The 12,412-nt window shown below is 43.1% G+C and overlaps 1 long non-coding RNA gene across 1 annotated transcript; it reads right to left on the bottom strand.

The window, feature by feature from the left end:
• Positions 1–434: 434 nt before the first annotated feature.
• On the bottom strand, positions 435–10,153 carry LOC144116050 (uncharacterized). The gene is made up of 4 exons (XR_013311696.1): positions 9,868–10,153; positions 8,627–8,841; positions 5,104–5,263; positions 435–591 (listed from the first exon to the last, which is right to left on the bottom strand). It is a non-coding gene; the product is annotated as an uncharacterized LOC144116050 (long non-coding RNA).
• Positions 10,154–12,412: the final 2,259 nt, after the last annotated feature.

Raw genomic sequence — 12,412 nt, 5'->3', positions numbered from 1 at the left:
TGTTCTGTGCTGTGACCCGGTCATGATACCGGTTCTGGTGGGGTTTCGTTTGGTGTTTCCTGGTGTGGTCAGTGTACCATTCGATTTGGTGTGGTTGGTGTACTGTACAATGTCTTTATAGAGATGCTATGAGTTTGGACATACTATCGTGAGCAAAAACCAGAGATCCCTGTGAGCGCACGCCAAATGGTATAACACTACAAGCACTCCTGATGTCGAGACAGGTGCACTAACATCCACCGATCTTGCTGTGCCGGTGTTGACGGCATGAGCATTTTATCAGTGGCACCTGCACACAGTTAGGCATAGTTTGGCACACACTCGCAGCGTCATAATTTTTTACGATTTGCGTTGGGAGCATGCACATAACCACATCAATTGTGTTCCTGCCGAAGATGAAGAACAAGCATGTATAGAAAGAAAATGTGCTCACATTTGCTCAAAAGCATCCTTAGCTTTATTGGTAAACAAAATTGGCAGTACAGTCAAGCTAGAGGCCCCTTGCATCGTAGCATGCATCTTTTCTGAGAAAGTCAAAAAAATCTTGTATTTCCCTGACAGCAGCTTGACTCCAGCTATGTAGCCCAATACCTGAAGAACAACAGAACAAAATCGCAAATTTGTGTGAAGTACACTATACTAATCACAGCACAAAGGCAACTAGCAAATGTTGCCATTAAATTTAGCTCAGTGGTGCAAGCATGTACTACACATTCAATACGACTCGTAATGGCTCTGCAGTAAACCAAGTGAGTCTTCTGCTTTATAGTAAATCAATGCTACTCACATAAAGCACCCCACTTGCATTAAGTTGCTTGAAATCAGTTGCTGGATGAGCTAATATTTCATAGTTTTATTCGCACAGTGTGACAATGCATACACGGAAAGACGCCAAAAAACGCTTTGTGGTGCGTCCCCCTTGCCCTTGTTCGTCATCATGCTGTGTGAATGAAAGTGTGAATTATTGCGTTGTTTTTGCGTTCATAGCCAATTGCGCATATTTACACCACAGCTGGGTACGCTCGCTTCATAATCTGAATTACTACCAAATATTTAGTATTACATCTGATATTGAGCATGACATTCATTCTAATACAAAATCAAGCTTTCTTAGACAATGAACAGCACTCTAGCATCTCGGGTAATTTCATTCATTACCAGACTCAGAGATTCTAATACTTCGTAACCTAGAGAAATAAATTACCATGGAAATTTCACTGCTGCAGAAAACCAAAAATTAAGAAGGATTAAGGCATTAGAGAAATGATTAGAAGATGCCCATAAAGACAGGCACAAAATGAGATAAGCTGCAGTTCCAGTAGAAACAAAAGATTGATGCGAGTGCAATTCAGGGTGACAAAATCCATGTATTGAGACTTTTTATGCCCACAGGGTGGAGAACAGTAAATTAATGGCTGGCTGCATCTATTTAGAAGACCATTCCTCTTCATGTTTTCCTATTTTGGCAGAAAAGCATAAAAAGCAGACTGTTGAAATTTATTTTAAGCTCAATGCCACATACAAAACGACAAGGCTGGAATGTTAACGATTTGAAGGAAACTTTTCTCCCACTAAATTTCGATGAAAATTAAACTAGATGCTCTGAACCCTGGCACTTGTAAAAACGCAACAGATGTGCAAAAAAGCTGCCAGATTATTTTCTTTCTGAATGTGTTGAAACCCAAGCTGCCTGAGCACAGATCAGTTTTGTTTAGGTATTATCTTGCTATACACATCCTGAGCGTCTGGTGCCGTTCACTGCATGGTACCTGCAGACATTTGCACACATACAAAACCCACAGTAGATTCTGGGTACTGAGCACTATCCACTATGGCGCATCCACGCGCTAGGGTTCCAGTTACAAAAAATGTCCTAGTTGATTCCGAGTTAAGTGAATATCATAATTGCGCTTTTAGACTGACGTGGGAGAACGCAGGGATGACACAAACAATGGTGTGCAAACTATCAACTGAGGTTTATTGTGGCGTGCGCACATATATAAGCTTAACATGTCAAAACATAAAAAATGCATTTTAACTAGCACATTTGCTAACGTATCGTCAAGCATCAGAAAGACTTTGTCTCAGCAGATCGGGTAATGTTTGGTATCTCTTGTCCAAGAATTGCTTTTCCTGATTGGTAAGCAAAACTGAAGGGTCACTAACACACGTCCCTTCTTTTCCTGATTGCCCCTGGTTGCCTTATATCTGGATTTGAGAACTGTAGTCTGTTGCAAGTGGGGTTCGCAGCTATAGCATCTGGCGCAATGTGCCGCCAGATTTCCAGGTGACTTAATCTGTGGGAAGGTGCGGTTATGCTCCCTTAGTCTTTCATTAAACATCTGCCCGTCTGGCCCACATATGCTCGGACGCAAGATAGCAGTATCCTATAAACCACTCCTTCACAGCAATCAACGAACCTGTTTGTGTGCCTGACGCCACAAGACTTCTCTTCTCCAGGACTGGCTTCTTCATTTACATTCGCACATATTCCTTTTAGTTATCTTGGTGCGAAACAACTACTTGCACTTCATGCCTTCCAGCAACTTTTTGAAATTGTGAGAAAGTGCTTGAATCTACGGTAGGGAAAAATTCGCCGAAAGGCATGAAGTGCAAGTAGTTTTTTCTGCGCCAAGAAAACTGAAAGGAATGTGTGCGAAGGTAAATGAAGAAATCAGTCCTGGAGAAGAGAAGTCTTGTGGCGTCAGGTACACAAACAGGTTCGTCGAGTGCTGTGAAGGAGTGGTTTACAAAATACCGCTATCTTGCGGCTGTGCATACATGGGCCAGATGGGCAGATGTTTAAATGAAAGATTCAGAGAGCATAACCGCAACTGCCGGCAAATTAAGTCACCTGAAAATCTGGCGGCACATTGCGCCAGATGCGACAGCTGCAAACCCCACTTCCAACCGACCACAGTTCTGTTCAAATCCAGAGATAAGACAACCAGGGAGCTGTGGGAAGCCTAATGCTTGGAATCAGGAAAAGAAGGGACGTGTGTTAGTGACCCTTCAGTTTTGCTTACCAAACAGGAAAAGCAATTCTTGGACAAGAGATACCAAACATAAACCGATCTCCTGGGACAAAACCTTTCTGATGCTTGACGATACGATAGCAAAGTTGCTGATTCAAATGTGTTTTTCATGTTTTGACATGTTAAGCTTATATATGTGCTCACACCACACTAAACCTCAGATGATAGTTTGTGCACCAGAGCTTGTGCCGTCCCTGTGTTCTCCCATGTCAGTCTAAAAGTGCAATTATGTTTGACCATGTTAACTACCAACTAGCCCAATTTGAAACTCTCCTAAAAATAAGCTTAACCAGTTGATTGGTTTTAAGAAGGCATATCACTTGCAAGAGCCGCTTCTCACAGCAAGGCAGATAGCAATAACGGCTGCAGGACACTGTAGTGCAGCAAGGCTGAACGGTGGGCCAGTTGGTAAGTCACGTCAAGGAATAATTTTTACCAGCCTAAAAAGGCAGACAAGAGGAGAACCTACACAGGAACCAGTGTAGGTTCTCCTCTTGTCCCTCTTCTTTTTCGGCTGGTAAAAATTGTTCTTCGACTGTAGAGGAGGGCTCCAAAATAACTTGGAGCTTTGCTGACATTGTATGGCAGACTGGCAACTTTTCCAAAGTAGCAATGTTTACTGCCACACAAATACATGCAAGGCCGGCCTTTGCTAATACGGACTGCAATGTTGTGCCAATTGCCTGTACTGCTTTTAATGTGTTTGAACGCATGCTTTGACGACCAGAATTGCGAACTATCTTCCATCAACTATGCCACACTTGATGTGACCGCTTACTGATACTTTAATATCGTGTTTCTTGAAACCTTATTGCTGACCCTTGTGTTACTGTCTGTTAATTTGTATCTTGCTTATAAATCCACTCCTGTAACAGTCCCAGCAGGACTAACTGTATGATAAATAAAATAAAAATAACACAAAATTCGCATGATCCCTCCCAACATGTATGAAACAAACTATTGCTTCCGCTTCGAGCCATCTCTACAAAGCCTCACTGGGCTATCCCTCCTAAATGTGAAAAAGTGGTTAAGATAGTCATAATCAATGCCACAAATTATTTTTACAATGCATGGAGCAAAACTAGCAAAAGATAGCTCAAGCACACCTATGCTTGAGTAATAAGTAGCCAAAAACTTTTTACATGTAAGCTGAAGTAGCCCAAGTTAGAATATGATTTGCAAAACTATATGCATAATAGCTCGACAAGAGAGCAGAGAAGGAAAAAGAGGGGTCATTACGGGCTACATGATGGACGCCAACCGTCACTTCCATCATGGCATCTGTCAGCTAAACAATAGGTTGGCTAGCATTCAATTCAAGCTTATTTTGTGCAAAATTTTCAGTGATGGCTACAAGTTGTAATATGAAAACTTTCGTGATTAAGCAGAGACAACCAGATGATTCATGGATGATGGCAAATGTGACAGCACCCACAAAAGCCTACACTGAATCAGCATCACTCAAGCCCCAGCAGTTAAAATCCAAGCTTCAGGGCAATTGACTCCAAAGAACCACCAATCTTCTGTCTCCATTGCATGATACTAAAGTATTCATTAAAGGTTGTTCATTGTGGGCAATTTCACTGCTCATGCACTGCCATATTGCACATAGATCCTAGGCCTTTAAGCTTTTATCCTCACATCAGCTAATTGCACCCATCAATTAACCTCCTGTAAATGAACTTTCACATGAAGACAATATCTACAATTATTTGGTCACGTCTTATATGTTTGTCATTATCCTTTGTTTGGTGCTTTTATATTATAAACCACTAACAAACCTGAGTCGTAATTCTCACATACACTGATGGAGTGAGTATATGCCTCTGAGATAAAGCCAGCTAAAGCTGGCAATTACCTCTCAGTGTATCGATTTTTCACTTCAGTCAATGCCTTGGAGAGAGAATTGTGAAACATCACTCCAGCGCAGAAAAACACACGAACAAAGAGAATAGACACCATGGTCACCGGACACATTTTTGTGCACTGGAATAATGTCTCATAACTCTGCACAGAACCAATTATCCCAACCATCTATGCTTAGCCTTGTGGAGAACCTTTTCCTTGCCTTCCACTGTCACCTCCGGAGCACTTGCTACTGGAACTGCATTGTGCAACTGCTTCTGTTGGCTAGTTGGTAGTGGCAGCTCTCTTGTGAAATACTGTCTCCTTTGGGATTCCCTTCCTGGTGCCGTAAACTGCCTTCTCTAACTTGAATTCAGATACACCTACAGGAAAAAGAACACACGTATAAAAATTCTTCGCCATATTCACAGCCAGGAATATGATATTAAGTGCATTTGTACACTTCACAATGGCAGTATACTTTAACATCTTTTGAAGCAAGAAAGTAAGAAATCCTTTCGTTCATTACCAATGCAAAACATACACCTTGGTCTTGATGGTGTCATGCAATAGCGGTGAGTTCTAATAGCAGTGTACAAAAGGCAACTACATGGTTTCCCTTTAAGAATTTGCAACTTTAACTGCAGAATTATTGAAAAACTATTAACTTGATCCTTGAAAATCACAGATTAGTAAGTGGAGCAACAAAGTCTGAAAATAAAATATTAGGCGTACTGCCAGTGTTTATATCAACACGCAGCGACAGCAAGAGCAATATTGTAATTACAGTTCTTCCCCATACCCTTGTCAAGCAAGGCACTAATGCCGGTTGACCTGCAGTAAAGCTAATATGTCCTCAACACGCTGCTTAGCAAATTTCTTGTAGTCAAAATTGAACGAAATATTACTTAATATTTTTTGAGCTAGAAGTGCATGAGCTTTTGATATAGTCCAAGGCAAACAACTTAGTGCCTCAGAACAGTTTTCAATGAGGAGCCCGCACACGCTGTACTCGCCACTGTTTCCTTATACAAAGCAATACAAGAGTGCATGTCCTATGGTGTTCATGCTAAGAAATACAAAATATAAATAGAAACAAATCTCAAGTGCAAAGAAAAATGATTGAAGTTCCGCCATTACACCTTATGTGACACTAGAGAGTACATGTGCATGAAGAAGTAGTAAAATGGTCATTTTAAAATTTTGCACAATCATCAAATTGTCACGACCAAAGTCAGTATGCCTTTTCTTCACACAAAAGGTTTTTAGCGGCACCAGCACACATTAGTTTCTTTTTTGTCATTGCCTCTAAGTGACAGAAATTGGTCAAGGACCAAAAAATAGTAATAAGTGTGCATTGTGATTTTCACTTCCATGCTGCATTACTTAACACAACCTCCCATCTGACCTACATGATTTGCTGCAGGAGCAGAAAACCGGCGTCAAATTCCATGAAGGTACAATGAAAGTGCAGTTCAGCGAGTTTGAATAAGCAAAAACATGATTTGAACCCAATAGCTTAAGGAAATTTACACGTGGTCCGTAACATTATGCTTGTAAAGAGACTACATCAGGTGTCAATGCTTATCAAAGTTGCCTTCTGATCGAAGCTTTGGTGTGCTCATAAAGTGAGGTGGGGTGCTCAGTTACAATGACCAATTGTCATGGTTGGTACCTTGTGCTACCCCACTTCAATAATGAAGGCTGTGACAAACTATCCTCCAAAATCTGACATCTGGCATTAAGGCTCAAAAACTAAAGCAAATAAAGGGCCACTGAGACCTCAAATTATTCCCTACTTGCACAGTTATGCACATCATAAAGAAAGCTGAGAAACAGCACGAAGTTATACTGGTATTCTGGCCCCAGGTGCTCACTCATTTGAGCCACAGTATCTTAAGCAACAAAAAAGACATTACTGTTGAAGAAGGCATAATAAGGTCCCGTAAACGCTCTTCAGCAATGAGAAAAACAAATTCTAACACCTCATAATAATACAAGTCAGCCAATGAGGCCACTGTGTAAGTCACCAACTATGAGACCATATTCAAAATATGCACTGCAAATGCACAAACTCTAAATGAGAGCAAAGCATGCCCTGCATTTGTGAAACAAATTTGTGTCAACGTAAGATTCTTGGCAACAGTAGGCATCCCCATTCATGGCATCTGTAAAAAGCAAGAGGGCACCTAAATGATGCTGTACAATTTAGAATTCAGTCTTTTGAGTAAACTATATCTTTTCTAGTACTAGAAGACAAAAATGAAAGGAAAGCTGCCCGCTGTCATGAGGCCTGCCACAAAAAAAATACAACACTGAAGCGAAGGGATGCACAAACAGAAAAGATGGTATGCACTACGTGAAGACACAACACAAAATAACACAGAAAAACAGAGCACAACCGATCAATGAAAAGAGAACAACTGAAAGAAGGCAAGCAGTACTAAACAGTGCTACCTCTGCAAATTGAGAGCAGTGAAATGTGCAACACCTAAAAAATTAGTTTCAAGGACTATAAACACCTAATTTTGGTCACATACTTTTTTTAATGCTGCATTAGACAAGAATATTCACTGAACTTGCACAGCGTCAACACCAGGCAAGTGAATTGGCAAAAAAAAACATCAAAACTCACCAAGATAATAACTGAGGTAACGTTTTATGTTGAAGATTCACCTTTTTTCATTTAGCTCTTTCAGCTTTTTTGTGCACAGGCTATAATAGAACAGATCCTGAAGTAGTTTGCAGTAGACGGTGCTTATTTTGTACTCAGATCTAGAGGGAGTAAAAATATTGCAACTACAATGAGGCTGCAGAAAAAAAGCTTACAAGGGAAGCTGTAAAGTGCAATTCATGTTTCATCTTTTAGGCGCATTCACAGCTGCACTATATAACATTGTTGATATTCTTTTGGCCAAGTGAAATAAGACGCCTTTGCTGGAGCAGCCTCGGAAGAGTGCCATGTGACACCGGCATTATTACAGAAGAATGACATGGTTATCCTGCTACAATTGTCTATGAGGAGTGCCATGTGACCTGGGTACTAGAGAAAAAAAAAGCATTGTCCTCATGCTGTAATACCACCTTAAAATGCTGCCCTGTAGCCCATTACTTCATATTGGTGTTTTTTAAAGCCTGGCAGTATTGAAGGGGCCTCTAGTGGCTCGTGAACAGGTGGGAAGGGAACTAGAGCGAGAGAGCGAGAAAGTGGCTGAGCTGAGGCTATGCCAGTGTGCTCGTTGTTGCTGTGTAGCCTTTGAGCTGAGCGGCCAGCTCTGTACTCACTCGTACGTACCCTTTTTCTTCCACCCTTTTGTGTTGTGCTGTAAACTTTGCATTCTTTCCAACTCGGCTTTAATAAAACTTGTTAATGATTCTTGTAAAAATCACCACGAAATTTTAGAAATGACAGAAGAAATGTTCTAACTACCATTAACAAAAAAAGAAAATTGGTTGCTTGCTTCGGATTCATACACTCCCTACATTCTAGTACGGGGAGTCTCAGATTCTTAGTCTTGGTAGGGGTTCTGAGGCTTCCCGAGGACCCCCTGAAATTAAGCACTGCTTCATACTGAGCATGAAAGTGGCATTATCTGATGTTGACCTATTGAGAAGAGACACACATCTTATTTTGTATAGGGGAACGCCAATACATGCCGTCAGCGTTCTTGTCCAAAGCAGACATTGCAACACACTGATCTCAACACTGAGTTGAAAAAACAGATCTTAGAAAACTCAATACATACTTGTGCACTGCAATGTACGCTGAAAAGGGCACAGACAAGAGCTGCCCCAAATCTGGACAAAAAGTATGGTGGGGCAGCCAGAAAAAGAATGTAAACCAATAGGCCCCTGCCTGTGCCACTACGTATAACAGGCTCCCCAAATCTGGACAGTCGAGACATCCTCTCCGATGAAGCTCTTTTCAGATTTCTTCACTACTGAACACCAGGCACTTCACCTGCATAACGTAATTTCCCACTGTGTATTTTTGCACCCACAATGCCCGGCACTTCCTGGTAATTATTTGTATTGCTGGCATTTCACACAACCACAAGAAAATGTTTAAAGAGCCAAACTTTAAATACATAACGACACTTGCTCACACTAGTTTATCATGATAAGCTCTGTACTACACAGGTTTTTCAAAAACACTTATTTCGAAACGGCTACGAGGCGCTCTTTTTCTAGGGCTACTTCGTCAAAATCTAGCTATGATTTTTATTCACGATCGCCTGCAACTAAAAGAACTTTACAGCTGCAGGCAACGTTACCAATGTTACACTGGTGATCGAGCAGCCAGCTTCCTTTTGGGGTATCGCTGCGACGCGTCGCTCAATTCACTCAGTCGTTTGCATGCCTTGACGTGTCACCCCCCTCGCACCCTGAGCTTAACAGTTGGTGTAATCGGCTCGTAGAGGTGTGTTCTAACCTTAAGACGCCACATCATAAAGACGCACATACGCGTAGCGAATAACACAACGCGAAACAGACCGAGCAGCGTACGCTATCGGCAGTCCGCTACGGGCCGATAGTGGCGTCAAAAAACACGCGTGCAGGCAGCGCACGATCACGTCGCACGTCGAATAATAAACAGGAAGTCGGGCAACAACAATAACGAAATCCAGAAACACAGACACACTGTTCGCTGCGACAGCGCCTTGCTGAGCGGTATCCAATTTGCACATTTACATTTAGGAGTCTACGCGTGCCTGGCATTTAGCAAACGCATCTATGACAGACCTCGGCGCTCGCGTAGCAACGCATACACTGTGAACACTGACAGACCAGCATGTTGATGATTCGATGTGGAATGCACTTTGCTGCCGCGGAAACAACCAGCGAAACACGCGCAATGCCGAGGCGACACGAACAGGGCAGAACTGACAGAGCCTCGTCCCTTCAGTTTCTTCTCGCCTTTGTGCTCGCTCGTTTATTTACGCGGTCGCAAATTGCACGCATTCCTGCGCTACACTATGGGTCTCACCTGGAAACGAACACTCGACGCCTTCCAGTAACCCCTTTCTTCTCTTGTTTTTCGGCTGCCACGGTTGAAGTCGAACGTGTTGTCAAGATGAAACGGCTCCATGCTTCTCGGTGTGGTCACCTATTCACAAAGTACGCGAACGGCTGCATTGCTGACACGCGGCGCAAGCTACGATAACCAGGAAACCCAAACGCAAGTTTGAAGCAACGATTTTGAACTCAAACACAAACAGCACACGAAGAGCAGCACGGACCATGGCACGGCGCGGCGTAAGGCCTAACCGGATATCGCACTGGAATGCAGAGAGAGATAGGATAAAGAGGAGGGTTTGTTGTTTCCTGCCACGTGACCTAGCAGCAGCGCGCTGGAATTGAACGGCGTTGGGAAGCACGCTATGCGCTGGCGCGAGGCTATTAGCGCTGCTCGTGTCATGGCAAATAATTACTGCGAACTGCTACAAAACTGCAGTTAGACTAAGGCGCTTCGCGCCTCCGTGTTTTAGAATGACCATATTCAGCCCCTCAAAGGCACTCGATGTTGCATTGGCGCGTCATATTCAATCTTCAGATATTTCCTGACGCCGTGTATTTCACCGTGATATTCGACATATAAATATTTCTATATAATTAAATTATTATTTATGGTGTGAAGTAATTGCTAACATATCTATTGTACAATTATGATGACCTGCTCATGAACCAAACAGCGAATTAATTCGCTTCTGTGGCAGTGTTACATACTCAAGAAACACCATCTCTCTGATGTGCACGCTACGAACACCAACGCTCTGATGTGCACATTAGTCTGGTGTGCACATTAGACCACACCAACCCACCCTGGTGTGCACATCAAAACACACTAACACACTAGGATGTGCACACAAGCAAACACCAAACCAGTCTGGTGTAAAAAGTAGGACACACTAAAACTGTCTGGTGTTCACACCAGAAAACACCAGATCACACCAAAACATCCTGGTGTATTTTTCAACTAGGTGTACGTGTCTCCGCGGAGGAAGGTAGCATTAGATTTGTCTCTACGGCAGCTCTGCGACCGCTGCGCAGCTCCTAGAATCATCTGCGGTGATATCAACTCCCATCACGCCGTTTGGGGTGACAGGAACACGGATTCTCATGGACGCAAACTCGTAGAGGTTATTGCCAGTTTGGACCTGTGTGCTTCCAATGACGGAAGCCCCAATTTCTTCCGGCCTCCAGCCTCAGCGACAGCTATAGACCTGACACTGCATTCACCTGACGTCCGCTGTGAGTTGGTCAACAGCGCCTGTCCGCATGGGAAGTGATCACTATCCGATTTTTGTGTTTGCTGCCGACTTTCTTATCCATAGTACTAAAATTAGCAATGTGGTCAACTAGGACAAGTACAGAGAGCCCCCAGAACGTGTTTCTGGTGATGTTGTTGACAAAATAATTTCTAGTAAGCTAGCAGCAACTACGGCGGTCAAGTTAACTGATTATAATACGGCCCCGGATTTAAAACTCAGGAACCTTTGCGCTGCGAGAAGAAGGGTGGAGCGCCAACTCGTGCGGAAAAACGGCAGGCAACTGAAGACGACCTTCAATAGGCTGTATTCTGGTATTAGACAGCACACGAACAAGCTGTACATGTCGCAATGGGCCTCATTCTGCGGTAGGTTGACTGCGTTCTCACCGATGACGAGAATATGGCGAGTGTTATTGGCAGCCTTGCTGGAGAATCTCGCCCTTCGAAGCCTTTTGAAGCTCTTGCAATACGCAAGAAAAAACCTATTGCGTGCTTAGCAGAGGAATTTGCAGACGCACTCGTACGCGCTAATTCTGGTATAGATATATATACACCACCTGCTTCCTTCAGGTCAATCATGGACGTCCTGTTCACGCTTCGTGAGCTTCAGACTGTGCTCACTGGCCTGCGGCGCCGGTGTGCACCAGGTCCCGACGGCATCACCAATCAAATGCTTAATAATGTGCCCTTGCAACCCAGAAAGGTGGCTCGTATCGCCCTGTGTCATTGACGTTCTGTGCAGCTAAGATGATGGAGAAGCTGGTAAATGAACGCTTATCGTGGTGGCTTGAGGACAGCAAGGCACTGCCAACATGTATGACAGGTTTCCGCTGACGTCTTAGTGCCTAAGATAGCGTCTTCGACTTGGTGAGTCACATTGAGCACGAGAGAGCTTTCGGCCTTTCCACCTTAGCCATTTTTCTTGACGTTGCGAGAGCTTACGACAATATGCTCCAGTTCTCAATTCTAAACAGTTTTCAAGGCAAGGGCATAGAATGCCATAAGTTAAGATTCAATTACAAGTTTATAAGTGATCGCTTGGTTCGTGTATTGTAAGGGAGTACGTTAAGCACCGAAAGGGTTCTATCACAAGGTGTGCCTCAAGGAAGTGTTATTTTCAAACGGTCTTTAACGTGTTAATGACTGGCCTTCTCGATTCATAGAAAAAAAGTTGCAGGCTAATGCGTATGTCAATATATGCTGACGATATCTGTATTTGGATTACTGGCAACCAACACAAGCGATTAGCCCTGATAGCTCG

The sequence above is a fragment of the Amblyomma americanum genome, chromosome 1 (genome assembly GCF_052857255.1).
Source record: "Amblyomma americanum isolate KBUSLIRL-KWMA chromosome 1, ASM5285725v1, whole genome shotgun sequence".
Lineage (NCBI taxonomy): Eukaryota > Metazoa > Arthropoda > Arachnida > Ixodida > Ixodidae > Amblyomma > Amblyomma americanum.
The sequence above is the reverse complement of the archived record's forward strand: the minus strand, read 5'-3'. Positions and strand labels throughout refer to the sequence as shown.